This window comes from Gopherus evgoodei, chromosome 8 (genome assembly GCF_007399415.2).
Source record: "Gopherus evgoodei ecotype Sinaloan lineage chromosome 8, rGopEvg1_v1.p, whole genome shotgun sequence".
Lineage (NCBI taxonomy): Eukaryota > Metazoa > Chordata > Testudines > Testudinidae > Gopherus > Gopherus evgoodei.
The window spans coordinates 88,014,516-88,029,967 of NC_044329.1; the positions used below are offsets into that span (position 1 = coordinate 88,014,516).

General features: G+C 41.7%; 1 protein-coding gene across 4 annotated transcripts in view; it reads left to right on the forward strand.

Moving 5' to 3' along the window:
• The first annotated feature begins 5,431 nt into the window (after positions 1-5,431).
• The window catches only part of ZZZ3 (zinc finger ZZ-type containing 3), a 109,169-nt gene continuing 99,148 nt past the window's right edge, over positions 5,432-15,452 (forward strand). For 3 of the 4 annotated variants that reach the window (XM_030571957.1, XM_030571959.1, XM_030571960.1), the window contains exon 1: positions 5,797-5,940. The gene's annotated coding sequence lies outside the window, so the exon portion shown is untranslated. Of the gene's footprint in view, positions 5,516-5,796; positions 5,941-15,452 lie in introns of those variants that run through there. The other variant, XM_030571958.1, reaches the window with a different exon arrangement.

Below are 15,452 nucleotides of genomic sequence, written 5' to 3' on the forward strand. Positions count from 1 at the left end.
GGGACTAAAGAACAAGGCAGCTTCAAAATGGTTTCTTTCTGAAAGGAATGAAAGAATATTGATCAGTAACTGAACCTTTATAGTAATGAGCATTAGAAGAAAGGCTGGTGATTGTGGACTAGACGGGTTGCTACAATCCTTCCATTCTTCAGGCACCTCCAGAGCATCTATTAAGTAGCAGCCCAGATTACAACTATCTTGATATTGTGCATCTGTGAAAGGGATCATGCACCACCAATAAGGAAAAGACATTTAGGACCCAAATCTGGACTGCTGAAGTCAAATGGAAGTTTTGCAATGGGAATGACAACAGTTCAGCAGCCTCCTCTGATCAGGCACTGGAAAGATTTCAACCTAAATACTAGGGAAAGATGTATTCATCACTGTATAATAGCTACTTTTCACTGTGGAGGCGTTTAGTTTAGACCTCTACCCCGATATAACGCTGTCCTTGGGAGCCAAAAAATCTTACCGCGTTATAGGTGAAAACGCATTATATTGAACTTGCTTTGATCCGCTGGAGTGCGCAGCCCACCCCCCCCGGAGCACTGTTTTACGAGGTTATATCTGAATTTGTGTTATACCAGGTCGCATTATATCGGAGTAGAGGTGTATTTGGAAATGACTGGTTTAATAGTCAGATATTGTTTTAAATTTTACAGTAAGTGTGGCTTGCAATTGATTCCTTTCGAGATCTGCAAGTTAGAAAAATTGTTAGCTATTTTAAATTTGTCTCATTCTGGCCTCTCCCGTTCCTAAATGGGAGACAAGATTACTGTACATTAGTACCAACAGCCAACCAGGAGTGCTCACCATTATGTTTTTGCTACTTTATAATTTTCTGTAGTTTGTTTGTGACATCTAAATTATTTGCTGTGGAAATCCATGTCTAAAACTAGTCTAGATAAAGTGCCAAGAAACCTATTGCAGGAAATGATCCTATAATGCCAGAAGGAAAAGTCTACATCAGTGGTTCTCAGCCTTGTCAGACTACTGTACCCCTTTCAGGAGTCTGATTTGTCTTGCGTACTCTTAAGTTTCACCTCACTTAAAAACTATTATCTTACAAAATCAGATATAAAAATTAGGGCTGTCAATTAATCGCAGTTAACTCACGTGATTAACTCAAAAAAATTAATCGTGATTAATCGCAGTTAAACAATAGAATACTTATTTAAATTTATTAAATATTTGTGGATGTTTTTCTACATTTTCAAATATATCGATTTCAGTTACAACACAGAATACAAAGTGTACAGAGCTCACTTTATATTATTTTTGATTTTTTAATCACGCGATTAATCATGATTTTTTTAATTGCTTAACAGTCCTAATAAAAATATAACAGTCACAGCACGCTATTACCGAGAAAATGCTTACTTCTCATTTTTTAGAATATAATTATCAAATACATCAATTAGAATATAAATAATATACTAACATTTCAGTGTATAGTATATAGCGCAGTATAAACAAGTCATTGTATGAAATTTCAGTTTGTATTGACTGCGAGTACTTTTTATATAACCTGTTGTAAAACTAGGCAAATATCTAGATGAGTCGAGTACCCTCTCGAAGACCTCTGTGTTCTCCCAGGGGTACATGTACCCCTGGTTGAGAACTACTGGTCTAGATGAGCTAAAAGGACCTAAAAGCCACAGTAATGGCCCAGTATTTTATTGGAGACAATGAAGTGAGGTATTTCTTGGCAATGCTTGCAAAAGCCCCTACTTGTAACCTCTGTGAATTCTGCAATCCGTGCTGTGGAGGCAGCAGAGTTAGGAACGACTCCATCACCCTACTTCAAATCCACACAGAAATACCATGATTATTAATGATGCTCAGAAATCTGCCCCATGCATCACCCTTTCTCATACAAGCCTCTTTCTGAGAGACTTTATTTTGGATCCAGCTACCAGATTGAAAGCTTTGACTTCCTTTCATCCCCCACATTGCTTCCCTCCACTCTGACTCTCCTGCCCACTTCTGTCTCTACTTCCTCAGCTCCAATCTACAGCTTCAACTACCTGCCTATCCCGCAATCAGCTCTTCCCCTGTGACACAGCTCCAAACCCTACTATCCCCACCCTACATCCCCCAACTCCTCTCCTTCAGCTGAATAGCCCCTCTTGCCCCCCCAGGACTCACCATTGGTGTCATCTGGAGGGTCCAAGGACAAATCCACTCTATTCTCCTGTAGTCTTCAGCAGTTGGCTGATGGCTTGCTCATCCCATCTCCTTCTTTGAGGCACCACTGCCTCCCGCATCCCAGGACATGCATCTTCAGGGGCCCACTAATCTAAGAAAATACATTTTCAGGGATAGGACCACTGTCCTTCCTCCTGCTTTCTGGAGGAACCCGGCTCATGTTGAGCCCCATCTTCTATTGGTTGGGCATACACACCAGGGATTTCTTACACTGGAGCATACTCCCATATATGGACTTAAATCTTCCCCAGAGGGAATCCCTGCCACTGGTGGATGGGGCTTCTTCCTAAACCCAGTCTACAGGAAGCCTGACCAGAACCCAGCACCCTCACTGTAGGCCATGTGGACAGGGCAATGGCCCTGCCCTTGAAGATGCAGCATCTTGGAATTGAAAGGATCATGTCCCCTTAGCAAACCCTATGAAGATGCTTTCCTTGACAATGGGGAGGTAGGGACTTAACCAGCCGGCAGCAGCAAGTGGTGTGGGGCAGCAAGTGGTGCGGGGCTAGGAATTACTCTCTTTAGGGCCAGAGCTGATAGCTGCTGGGCTCTCTTATCTGCCTAATGATACAGCTTTACTCTCCTTTAAACCTCTCTTTTTTACCTGACCTCTGTACAAAAACATAAAACACTTTCAATTTTAAAAACAGGTATTTTGTTTGGAGAGGTGGTTTGGGCAGTATGTATCACAGGAACCCCTGGAGTGCCTGATCTCTAATTTGCACCATAAACTCTATGCAAGGCCCTGAACTGACATACTAATTTTCAAGATGCTATAATTTCTGATCTGGATTTTGTATTGAACCTGGGATTAACCATGAAGGCCGACTAGAAGCTTCTGGTAGTGCAAAGGACAGCTTTCACAGAGAGGTGGTCTGATATTAGTAATGTTCTACACTTATCTGTATTCTTTACAGGCTAAATTTAAGATTCTGCTAATCCTTTATAAATCCCTAAATATCTGAAAAGTAATTAATTGCAACTATGGAGGAGGAAGAGACCAATAAAACATATATCAGATCTGCCTAAAGCCAGACAGCATCCTTGAGTGAAAACAAACAGAACAGCTACTACAACTTCTGTGGGGAGGTCCCTCACTGACTTCAGTCAGATAGCTGATTGAAAAGGTCTTGGAAAAAAGGTAGGCAGTATCAGTTTGGATAAAACATAAGGGAAAGGGCTGGTGCCTGTGACAGGTCAGGATCCGTAGACCCTTTTTCCTGGTGAGCAGTTATAAAGTTAACCTTCTTGTCCTAGAAAAGGCCACAGATAAAGAAAATATTGTCATGCTGGAAAGATGTTTAATGGTTGCCATCAAGTGGGTCTTTCATCTACAATCAAAAATCTGGTTAAAGCGAAGCACCTGTCTTTCCGGCTCCATGGAAGACACAATTAAGCTCTTTTATGTTGTGACATAGTTGAAAATAAAAGCTGCCACTGCCCAAAGCAATGGGCCATATGGCAATGCTTGAGCAGAAGCTAACCTCTCTGGCAGTAGTCCCCACCTTTTCGTCTGGCGGGTGCCAGATGAAGGACCATGGTGGCAGTCGAGCATCCACCGAAATGCTGCTGAATTTCTGCGGCATTTCGGCGGCGATGCCTCTTGATGACATCGCTTGTTGGCAGCAAGTGGCGTCATCAAGAAGCATCACCGCCAAAATGCTGCAGAAATTCGGCGGCATTTCGGCAGATGCTCAACTGCTGGCCAGGACGTGGGAGCATTTAGGGTACTCCTGCTCTGTGGGATGATGTGTTCCCTGATTGCTTGTGCTTCCATAGTTTTTGCATTTGCAAAGTGCGTGTAGAGAAGAAAGCCAGCAGACGGTGACAGAAGCATCTGTGGCATGATGATGGTCCTGAGAAGAAGCAGAAACACAAAATTCCTTGAGAACTGACTGGCTTGGGGATTGGCTCAGCAAGGAAACTGCCTTACTCATTACAACATCCAGGGGAACTAGGGTGACCAGAGAGCAAGTGTGAAAAATTGGAACAGGGGGTGGGGAGGTAATAGGAGCCTATATAAGAAAAAGACCCCAAAATCAGGACTATCCCTATAAAATCAGGACATCGGGTCACCCTAATTGAAACAAGACTCTCTGAACATCCTTTGTAAATCAACAGGATTGTGCCAAAAAATACACCTGACTCACTTCACCAATTTCTCTTACTAATGGACACAAATGTGAAAACCCCCAAAAATTGCTTATGTGGTTAAGCCAAAGGGGGGTGGGCAACAGTCTAAAACAGGGGTTCTCACACTGGAGGTTGGGACCCTTCAGGGGGTAATGAGGTTATTGCATGGGGGGGGTCATGAATTGTCAGCCTCCATCCCAAATCCCACTTTGCCTCCAGCATTTATAACAGTGTTAAATATACAATAAAGTGTTTTTAATTTCTAAGGGGGGGGTGTCACACTCAGAGGCTTGCTATGTGCAGGGGCGGCTCCAGCACGCCAAGTGCGTGTTTGGGGTGGCAAGCCATGGGAGGCGCTCTGCCAGCGCTGTGACGGCAGCAGGCAGGCAGGCTGCCTTCGGCGGCTTGCCTGTGGCGGGTCCGCTGGACCTGCGGCTTCGGTGGACTTCCCACAGGTCCCGCAGGAGGTCCGCCGAAGCCGCGGGACCAGTGGACCCTCCGCAGGCAAACTGAAGGAGGCAGCCTGCCTGCAGTGCTTGGGGCGGCAAAATCCCTAGTGCCGCCCCGGCCATGTGAAAGGGGCCATCAGTACGAAAGTTTGAGAACCACTGGTCTAAAAGCCCAGAGCTGCCTGCCTGGGGAGCAGCGGGAACCACTTCCTATGGCTGGGCCTTGCCACCCCAGCGCCTGCATGCTCTGAAGAGAAGGGGTTTTAGGTGAGGGCAGGGAATGCACCAGCTCTGCCCCCTCCCTCGCACCTCTTGCTTCCACCAGCCGCATCTCACAGTGCCCAAGTCAGGCCCAGCCCGGCTCTTGACTCACACGCCCTCTGGCCAGACGCCCGCCGGGTCCCTGTCGGCAGAGCCGGCTCGCACCCAGCCAGGGACCGTCCCCCTACGCTACTCGGGGAGAACTGTCACTGCGCCGACCCTCACCCCGCCAGCGTAGGCGGCGGCTGGCCGCCTCCCCCAGCCACCAGCAGGCGGAGCTGCAGGGAGCGGGTCCCCGCTGCAGCGGGGGGAGGGGAAGGAAGCGGAAGGAGCCGCCGCGCTGAGGGGGGAGCAGGCGCTGTGTGGAGCCGCCGCCGCCGCCTGGAGCGCGGCACGGAGAGAACGAGCAGGGGACACGGCTCCTCTGCCGGCAGGCTCCGTGCGCGTGAGATAGCGGGAGCCAGGTGAGGCCTCGACACAAGGGGAAGGGGGGACCCGGATGATACGGAATTCGGCGCCCGCGGGGGGGGGCGGACGGAGGGGGAAATTCCCACGTGACCAGCGCGTGGGGGAGGAGGCTCGCGCGTCCCGTACGAATCCCAACTGTCTGGGTCCGGAGCGGCAAGGCAACTCTTGCGCGTGCGCATCTGCTCCGCCCCTCCCGTCGCGTGCGTGTACATGTGCGCGCGCCGGGTGCCAGCACGAGGCGTTTGCTGCGGGACCGGGACACGTGCGCGGCGCTACCGCCATGTTGATTCCTAGCGCAGCTGTGTGGGAGGGGAGAGTATGAGACAAGGAGGAGGGAAAGGGAGTGAGTTCTCGCGAGGCTGTGTGGTTCCCGTGGGAGCTGGCCGGCAGCAGGATGGCGGCGCGGCGCTGGGCTTGCTGGGTAATGGTACCTGGGGTCTAGGGGGCGGGGACCGTGGGAACAGCCTCCTCGCACCCTCCCTGCCTCAGGGCACACGGGGGGCGGGGTTGAGCACCCTGGGGAATCGGCCCGTGCGGTACCCGTTGCTGCCCCACAGTAGGCGCTGACCTGGTCTCCCTTGCTGACCCCCTGTGGCCCACTGACAGTTTGTGTTTCCCTTGCAGCGCTGTCTGCCCTCAAGTTCCCCCCGCTGTCTGCCTGCCCCATAGCCCTGCCCTAGAGTGCCCTTATTTTCTCATACAGCCCTGCCTCTTCCTACATCTCCCATTGTCCTCAGGCAAAGCAGGCTTCCTGCACTCTGACCGTGCCCTATCCTGTAGCACCTTGGGCCATCCTCTGGGCAGTGTGCTTAAACACCCCAAACACATCTCTTACGTCTACAGCATGCCTAGCACGCTGTGGTCACTACTGCATATCAGAACAAATAATAATCCTGTTCCCCTGGGTAGACCTTGCTCCCAGCACTGCTTTGTCTGCTCCTTGCATGTTTCTGTTGTGATTCCTCTGAGGGTGCCCTGTAGCCCCCTCATCACTTCTGTTTTACAGGCATGCCAATATCATGGTTGTGATGAGTGAGGTAGACAGGTCTAAATAGAATGGACAGCAATGCCAGGTGCTGCAGACATGACCTCCTGTGACTACTGTGGTGTGCTGCAGCACCCGAAACACACTTTCTCTTATATTAGAAAAGTGCCTTACACAGTAGTCATTATTGGAAATTAAAGAAAATAATATTCTGCAGCACCCAAGCATTCCAACTCTGCAGGACTCCCTGCATTTCTCATCTGGGTCCCTCACAGGTTTTGCATCTGGTCCTACTCCTGCCCTGTAGCATCCCTGTTACATTTCACTTCTGGTTACTCAAGGCACCCTGACAGTTCTCCTATGCTAAAACTGCAACATCCCTTGTTGTTACAGTTCTAGACTGCTACGTAACTCTGAAATTTCTACACAGTCTACAACATGTGACACTCAATTCTTTAAGCCTGGACTTCTGGAGCATATTATCAGCTATTGAGAAATGTGGTCTATTAATTTTATGATGGGACTACCCATGCACTGGGATCTGTATTGCTATTACCAGGTTCACTGTACCTTGTAACTTGGTGCATGTAAATGGACTCAGGTTTCCAGAGGTGGAACTCTGGCATATGATCTAGCCCCAATTAAATACTGAGTTGGCAAACCTTTGAGAACACACTTTTTGTTTGTGTTTTTCTAGTTGTAATGTTGGATTAATCTTATTAACTATTATTCACTTTTTAAGTTTTTGCTTGCGATGTGTTTTAAGACTTGATTATACAAGAACTGATGCTCCAAAATTAGTTTGTAGATTTGTAGCTTATGATTTAAAAGTTTTTCTTGTAAGTAAATATACATTTCCCAGAAAGTAAGTTGAAGACAGTAAAATTGATATTGTTCTGTTTTACATAAAAATATCTGAGCATTTTAAAAGTACTTTAAGGTTAATAGAAGCAATAGCTATTATTTAAAAAAAACTGATGATGTAGCTCTAGGAGTGAAAAAATAGACAGGCGTTTTCCAGATTTTATGAAGTAGGAGAGTACCTGCTAAGATGTTCACTATTTTCATGAGACAGAGAGCCTGGAGATTTGGGTCTTCCTGGCTCTGCTGCAGATGTCTGGTGAAATCTGGGCCCTGTTGAAGTGAATGGCAAAACTCCAGCTGATTTCAGTGAAGTCAGGATTCTACTGTCAGTATGACTTTGAGCCAGTTACTTATAGTCTGATCAAACTGCAGTTGAAGGCTTTTCATTCATTTTGTTGCTCTCAAGACTAAATAAAATAAGTTGTTTTAAGAGGAGATATCTTAGAGCCCAAGATTGGGTCTTGCAACTCTTGCACAATAAATTATCTCTATTTCATTCTATTGAATGGTGTAACTATGTGTGGATAAGTAGTAGCAGACTGGACCTTAAATAGAAATATCTTTTTTAATATGATCCTCCAGGTGTATAGCTATTTTAAGTCAATGTAGTACTAATTTAGTACAATACTGTAATTGTCACCATTCTGAGTTCTCTTATGTGATTAAAAACTAAGGTGATTATTTCTTTGTCTCTTTTTAAAATGTTTATTTCTTTAAGTAATTAACTATTTGAAATAGCATACTTGTTAAGGAAAAAAATATAAGCTTTATCATATTTTCAGTGTGAAGATATTTAACATTTGCAGAATCTGAAAAATTTACCACTTACCTAGAACACCAAAGATATTACAGAGTTAAGTATGAAAGAAGAGTTGGGTCTTTGTCAGCGAGGCCCAGGGACAAGGCTCTAGTCCATTCCACTTTCTCTGCCACCTCACCAGCTGAGCAATGGGAAGGTGCTTTGATTTCTGCCAGGGTTTCTTCCTACTCTGCTCAGGGATTCTGTTTTGTAATAGCTTCTGGTTAGTAATAGACTAATAAATTTGAAGCTTCACCATCCTGTTTCATCCTGAAAGGATGAAGGCGCTTTCTCTTATTCCTCTCCCAGAACCTTCTGGCTACTGAGTTGGGGGATTCTTCGTTATTCTAGCCATTCCCTAGAGCTTTCTGGTGTCTGCAAGGATGGAAAGGCTCTGTTACTCTATCCTTCCACCAGCATTCTGGCTAAAGTGGATGGAAGAGAGCATCTTTTCCTTCTATACTCCGCACAGTACTCAGGCGGCTGGTTGGAGGTCTCTGCTTCTTCCCCAGCCTCCATTTTTGTGGCATTTAATTGGTTTAATTTTTATTCAGATTTGGCAGGTTATCTTTATAATTATTAGGGCTATAATTTGTTTTAAAGACTTGTATTCTATAGAAATTAATGCTGTAGCTCCCCGCATTTGATAAGGAAAGTTCACTCATCGGAGGTGAGTGAAGTTTTTTCAAGTTGGCAGCATTTGCTTTAGCACCAATCTTGCATTCTGCTTATGAGAACTTGCTTATAAATCAAGTTTTACAGGTAGTTTTATATAACTATGGCCTTAAGGGCACTATAGACATGGCTTCTCTTTTCACATGTCACTTTCACAGTAGAGTAGACTTCATAAAAGAGAACTTTTAAGATCAGATTCACTAAAAATATCTCTAGACTTCTGTAACATCCAGGCCTTGATAGCCCAGGTATGCTAACTCTCTTGCACTGCTATGTTTTTATTTGTGTTCTGTTTGAAGAACTTTTTTAAAATTAATTTTGAAATATCTTTGTTAGAAGTAAGTGTTTTTTCTTTTGTATAATATACTTTCTAGACTAAAATGATTTTAAACAAATCAGTACAGTACAGTTAAGAACTTAATAATTCTTGCTTCTACACCATATCTCTGCAAAATCACCCTTGTCTGTGTTTTGTTGACCCTTGTTCAAGCTGTTCTGGTACTGAAGTCAGACATGTTTTTTGAGGGTACCCTCAAGTTTTTAATGGAGAGTGAAGGACAGCCTGTCATGTTTGTATGTCCTCCTAGATTGGGAAGAGGTTTGAAGTACAGCAAAATATAACTTACGTTACATATTTTGGCATCTGTAATCAAAGTAAAGGTGAGGGCAAAACATGGCATGTTGACAAAAGTATGCTTCAGTCTATTGCTGTCTAGTCATAATTAGTCTGTTAGGATTGTTTGCATTTGAGCAGTGTCGGTATTTGCCCTATTTTATATTCTTGCTTGCTTTGGCTTAACACAGTTTCATAATTCTGTTTGTTGTAACTGGTAGCAAATTAGTCATTAATCAGTAAAGCAACAAAATAATAGAAAGTTACTTGATTTTTACATTGAGTCAAATGCTGAGAACATAAATCCTGTAGTGCTTTTGTATTTGTTTCCTTTCTGTTGATAAGAGGTTTTCTTTTTATATCTACAATCAAGCCAGGAGCTATCACTGAAAGGAATTGTAGGTGTTTGTTAAATTAAAACTTTATTGCATAAATAAAAACATGAGTTTGATCTTAAAACTGATAGGAACCTGATTTCTAAAAAATAGTGAAGGAAGCCTTTTCCCTTACATTAAGGCAGAATTTGAATGATGTAGAAGAATTCATCATTTCCTTTGTTCATTTTAAGAATGTTCCAATTTTGTCCAACTTTTATATTTTGAGCCATACTTCAATGCAGATATTGCCTTCTTCTGTTCACTGTCTCATAAACCACCTTCCTTCCTATTTTTAATGTTTTATAATATTCCCAAGGCAGCTATAATGATTGCTTATACTGGAAAATAATATTTAGAAAAGTGTTTGTCCTTGTAGTTGTCTTTTAATAAGGTAAAATGACAAGCTTATATCATATGACCAGTGGGTTCTCCCTTATTCACAGCAAGTGTTTTATAGACTATGTATAGTCCACTAGAATCTCTGTAGTAGAACAATATTAAGAAAATATTTTGAATGGTAAAGAGATGATCCAACTTTGACGTATTAAGACAGAATCAAAATATTAATTTGAAGTGAGCGGGAATACTTTTTTGTAATAAAAATATATATTCTCATGAAAACTAACCAGAGTCAATCTACAATATTTAGGAATACAACAGGAAAATTAAAATTCAGACTAAATGAGAAGCAGCTTTCAGGTGGGGAGAGGAGGGAATTGTTTTTCAGATGACTACATTTGGCATGCATATTTCAGAATGAATCTGTACTTATTTTTACTCTGCATTTATAGGACTCATTATTTTTACAGATAATCAGTTTCCTGCAGAATTTTACTGTTTTGTTTGGCTTGCAGTACCTATGGCTGTTTGGTTTTGGTTTTGGTTTTGTTTTATTTAATTTAATTTATGTTTACAGTTTTTCATTGTACCTGTCTCTGAAAGCCAGAGTAAAACAGCAGTCAGTTTAACTGACCAGAAGTTTGGTATTTGATCATGTTGACAGCCGTCAGTATGCTATTTAAATTGGCACAATTACAAAAAAAAATTTTTTTCTGAACTCTACTTTGCACCAGTGAAGATCTGTGGATAGCTCCTCTCTCTGTAGATTTCAGGCAGGAAAGAAGCCAATCAGAAGCTCTCATTGTTTTTTTTCTCTTTCATCTGCAACTTTCCCCCTTTTTGTCTGGTTTTCTTATCTTTTCTGCTTCTCCTTTATAAGGTATCTTCTCTCATTTGGCAAGTGTATTTTTATGGTTCTATATTTTTCAGTATACTCATGGTTTACTGTTTTGGTTTTATGAAAACACTAGGTTTTTACTTTGAGGAGCAAAAGAAAATGAAAACGCTTCAGGCTCATTGCTTGTAGTCGCTCTGCTCAGGCCACAATACTGGGATCATTCATCCCTACTTGTGAATGTGAAATTGAGAGGATTGTGGACTGCCAGGATTCAGAAATTCATTATTACTTTGCAGCTCCCACAAGACCATCAAGCCTTAATTAGAAACATAGGAGCAGCACCAACATAAACAGAAAATCACCCACAGATTAACTTTCCTGTTAAAATGCATTGTTTCCTCATTCACTTCTTTATTTTAACATAGAAAATGCTATCCTGGGAGAGTGGTGAAGTATCTGTTATTTTTATCTCATACATTAGTCAGAGTTGGTTTTTCTTTATACTTTAATATATAGTAGGGCTTGATGAATGTAAGACCAGCTCGAGTAATTCTTAAGTCAAATGATACCTCACAAGCCAGCCTTCTAAAAGTATGTTGGTTCTGCTGCATCTGTATCCAAATACTTGATTTTTTTGGGCTCCTGCCACTATTTATTGGGCACTTATTCATTGATTATTCTGCTGTACGTTCCAGATTGGTCCGATGCATGATGTTGTTGAGTGCACTTGCTCAGTACTGTACAAAATATAAAACAATGTCTTTGCATCAGGGAGATTGCAGTCTTTGGAGCAGTGCACAGCATGCTGTTAGCATATAACACAGTAATTATATGCAATGCAAGAATGGACTCGGAGATCCAGAGAGTAGTGCTAATTTTAGGGGGAAAATGGTTTTGTTCTAAGAAGTATGTTGACAGAATTTGTTGATGTGGATTCGATATTTATCAGCCTTCTGGAAGAAGGAGATTTTCAGGAAGGATTTGAATGAATAAAGAGTAGGTGACTGGCACGTTAAGATGCAAATTTCATTCCATACGTTGAAGGAGGTATGATGATGAATAGGGTAAGAGAGGGTAATAAGAACGACTTCATTAGTGATGTGAAAGGAGTCAGGGAGATGAGTTAAGAAATCAGAAAATGATGTAGGCAGCGGCCAAATTGTTTAGTCTCGAGCATGAAATATGCGTAGGACTGATCCCTCTGAAGCCCATCACTGCTACATCTATCTGGAGGTTGTGGTGGAAGACTGTGAGGCACTTAACTTCTATTCTAAACTTTTTGTCATCATTAGGTAAATATGTTGCTATTTGAGGTACTAATTTTTGCTAACTCCGATCCTTGAGATGCTACCGGACAAAGATTCTGCAGTGATTGCAAACTCCTATTAATGGTCTTCCAGAATTCTGCTTAATTTAAAAAGAAAGCTGTTAGAACTCTAAATGTCAGAATATGCAACAGGAATACAGGAGTGGCATAAACTATTGATATCCTTGAATTTTGCATTTTAGATTCACCAAACTCAACCATTGATTCTATAGATTTATTTCTTCAGTGGCTATTAAATCTAAATACTGTGCAAAAACAATAGTGAAAATGGTTATATTGTGTGACACAGATACAATAAGTAGATTGTAGGGTACTTGTTGCCCACCTATCAAAACTTTTTCAAAAAGCTGTTCAGTAGAAAGAAAAACATAATACACGTGTAATCCAAGGTAGACACATACAGACTTCCAAAGGAAAGGTACTCTTAGGCGCACAGGATTTAAGAGTTGTTTTCTCAGGGATATAAAATAAACCTGTGCTGAGTGTGTTACAAACACATCAGGTACACCCATCGGACAAAGTCCATATACTTCCAAGCAGTCTAAAAGGCTTTAAATTGACGATGGTCTTAATTTAAAAAATGTTGTTGAGTGGGAGACTCATTCTGGTCTTAATAAAGTTTAAAGTTGACTGATTACATGATGATCAGATGTTTAAATGTGTGCTGAACTTTTTCATTTTATTTTCTCTGTCTTTTGCCCATATAAAGTGTACATCTGTCTGCCCCTGGAAACATTGCAATACTGCTAAGAGTTTATTGTATTAAATAATCAGCAGTCTTTGCATATCTAGGGATAATTATGTTGTGACTACTGTAGGGTTAGGAACAGCATAGGATATGGATGCAGTAATATTTCTGTGGTGCAAACATACTTTACTAGCTGAGGCTGGTCAGGTGGATTAATTAATTTCATTATTATGTTTTGCAAAAAATTTGATGTAGAGATTTACATTTTGAGAAGTTTGGTGATAGCATGTATGGTGGTCAGGGAAGGTGTGTGTGGGGGGAGCTATGGTTTGCTTTGGATAACAATGTGGCTGAGGGTCTGAGGCCCCTGAAAACAAAAGTATTCCTTGCTAGTTTCATTTGTTCCTTTGCTCTTTGGAGTTGCTCTTAAAGGCTGTTTTTCATATCATTTGAAAAAAGAAGGGCTGTGTACTCAACATACTAAGTTTTGTAAAATAGAGCAAAGCAAAGAAACAGTAAAAAACCAAAACAATGAAGCAAATACAATTCATTCATATTAAAAAATCACCAAAAAGCATTGGGAGCATGCATACTGCATATAGTTTTTTATGAGTTCCCAAATGTATAAGATAGTATATCCATCCAAGAATACTTCAGTGTTCAGTATGGTAATAAACTAATGAAGTACATGTATTCAGACTTGTTTCATGAGTTAGACTCCATAATCACCAAAGTATATGTGTTCAGTGGACAGGAGATATTTTGTGACATGCATTCATGGATGTTAAAAATAGTGGCTTTTCTGACTGGTATAATGTAAGTGGATATTTTAAATCAACAACATTTCCAAAGTTTAAGGCTATAATTACATAGTATAATTCATGGTTATTTGTATTTGACATATATGAAAACATTAGAAAAGTTGCTGAATTATCGACTTGCATTTAATGTTTGAAGAGTTTCTCTTTGATTGACAGAAATAAATTTTATTCTGTGAATGGCAAAGTGACTAGGTGTCTACAGATATAATCTGAGGAATTGTCACAGATTGAAGTGTCACTAGAGGAGGTTTTGGAATTAATTGATAAACTGAACATTAACAAGTCACCGGGACCAGATGGCATTCACCCAAGAGTTCTGAAAGAACTCAAATGTGAAGTTGCGGAACTATTAACTAAGGTTTGTAGCCTGTCCTTTAAATTGGTTTTGGTACCCAATGACTGGAAGTTAGCTAATGTAACGCCAATATTTAAAAAGGGCTCTAGAGGTGATCCTGGCAATTACAGACTGATAAGTCTAATGTCAGTACTGGGCAAATTAGTCGAAACAGTAGTTAGGAATAAAATTGTCAGACGCATAGAAGAACATAAACTGTTGAGCAATAGTCAACATGGTTTCTGTAAAGGGAAATCGTGTCTTATTAATCTTTTAGAGTTCTTTGAAGGGGTCAACAAACATGTGGACAAGGGGGATCCAGAGGACATAGTGTACTTAGATTTCCAGAAAGCCTTTGACAAGGCCCCTCACGAAAGGCTCTTACGTATATTAAACTGTCATGGGATAAAAGGGAAAGGTCCTTTCATGAGAACTGGTTAAAAGACAGGGAACAAAGGATAGGAATTAATGGTAAATTCTCAGGCTGGAGAGGGGGAACTAGTGGTGTTCCCCAAGGGTCAGTCCTAGGACCAATCCTATTCAATTTATTCATAAATGATCTGGAGAAAGGGGTAAACAGTGAGATGGCAAAGTTTGCAGATGATACTAAACTACTCAAGATAGTTAAGACCAAAGCAGATTGTGAAGAACTTCAAAAAGATCTCATAAATCTAAGTGATCAGCCAACAAAATGGCAAATGAAATTTGATGTGGATAAATGTAAAGTAACACAGATGGGAAAAAATAACCCCAACTATACATACAATATGATGGGGGCTAATTTAGCTACAACGAGTCAGGAAAAAGATCTTGGCATCATCGTGGATAGTTCTCTGAAGATGTCCACGCAGTGTGCAGAGGCGGTCAAAAAAGCAAACAGGATGTTAGGAATCATTAAAAAGGGGATAGAGAATAAGACTGAGAATATATTATTGCCCTTTATATAAATCCATGGTACGCCCACGTCTCGAATACTGTGTACAGATGTGGTCTCCCCACCTCAAAAAAGGTATTCTAGCACTAGAAAAGGTTCAGAAAAGGGCAGCTAAAATGATTAGGTGTTTGGAGAGGGTCCCATACGAGGAAAGATTAAAGAGGCTAGGCCTCTTCAGCTTGGAAAAGAGACTAAGGGGGGATATGATAGAGGTATGTAAAATCATGAGTGATGTTGAGAAAGTGGATAAGGAAAAGTTGTTTACTTATTCCCATAATACAAGAACTAGGGGTCACCAAATGAAATTAATAGGTAGCAGGTTTAAAACAAATAAAAGGA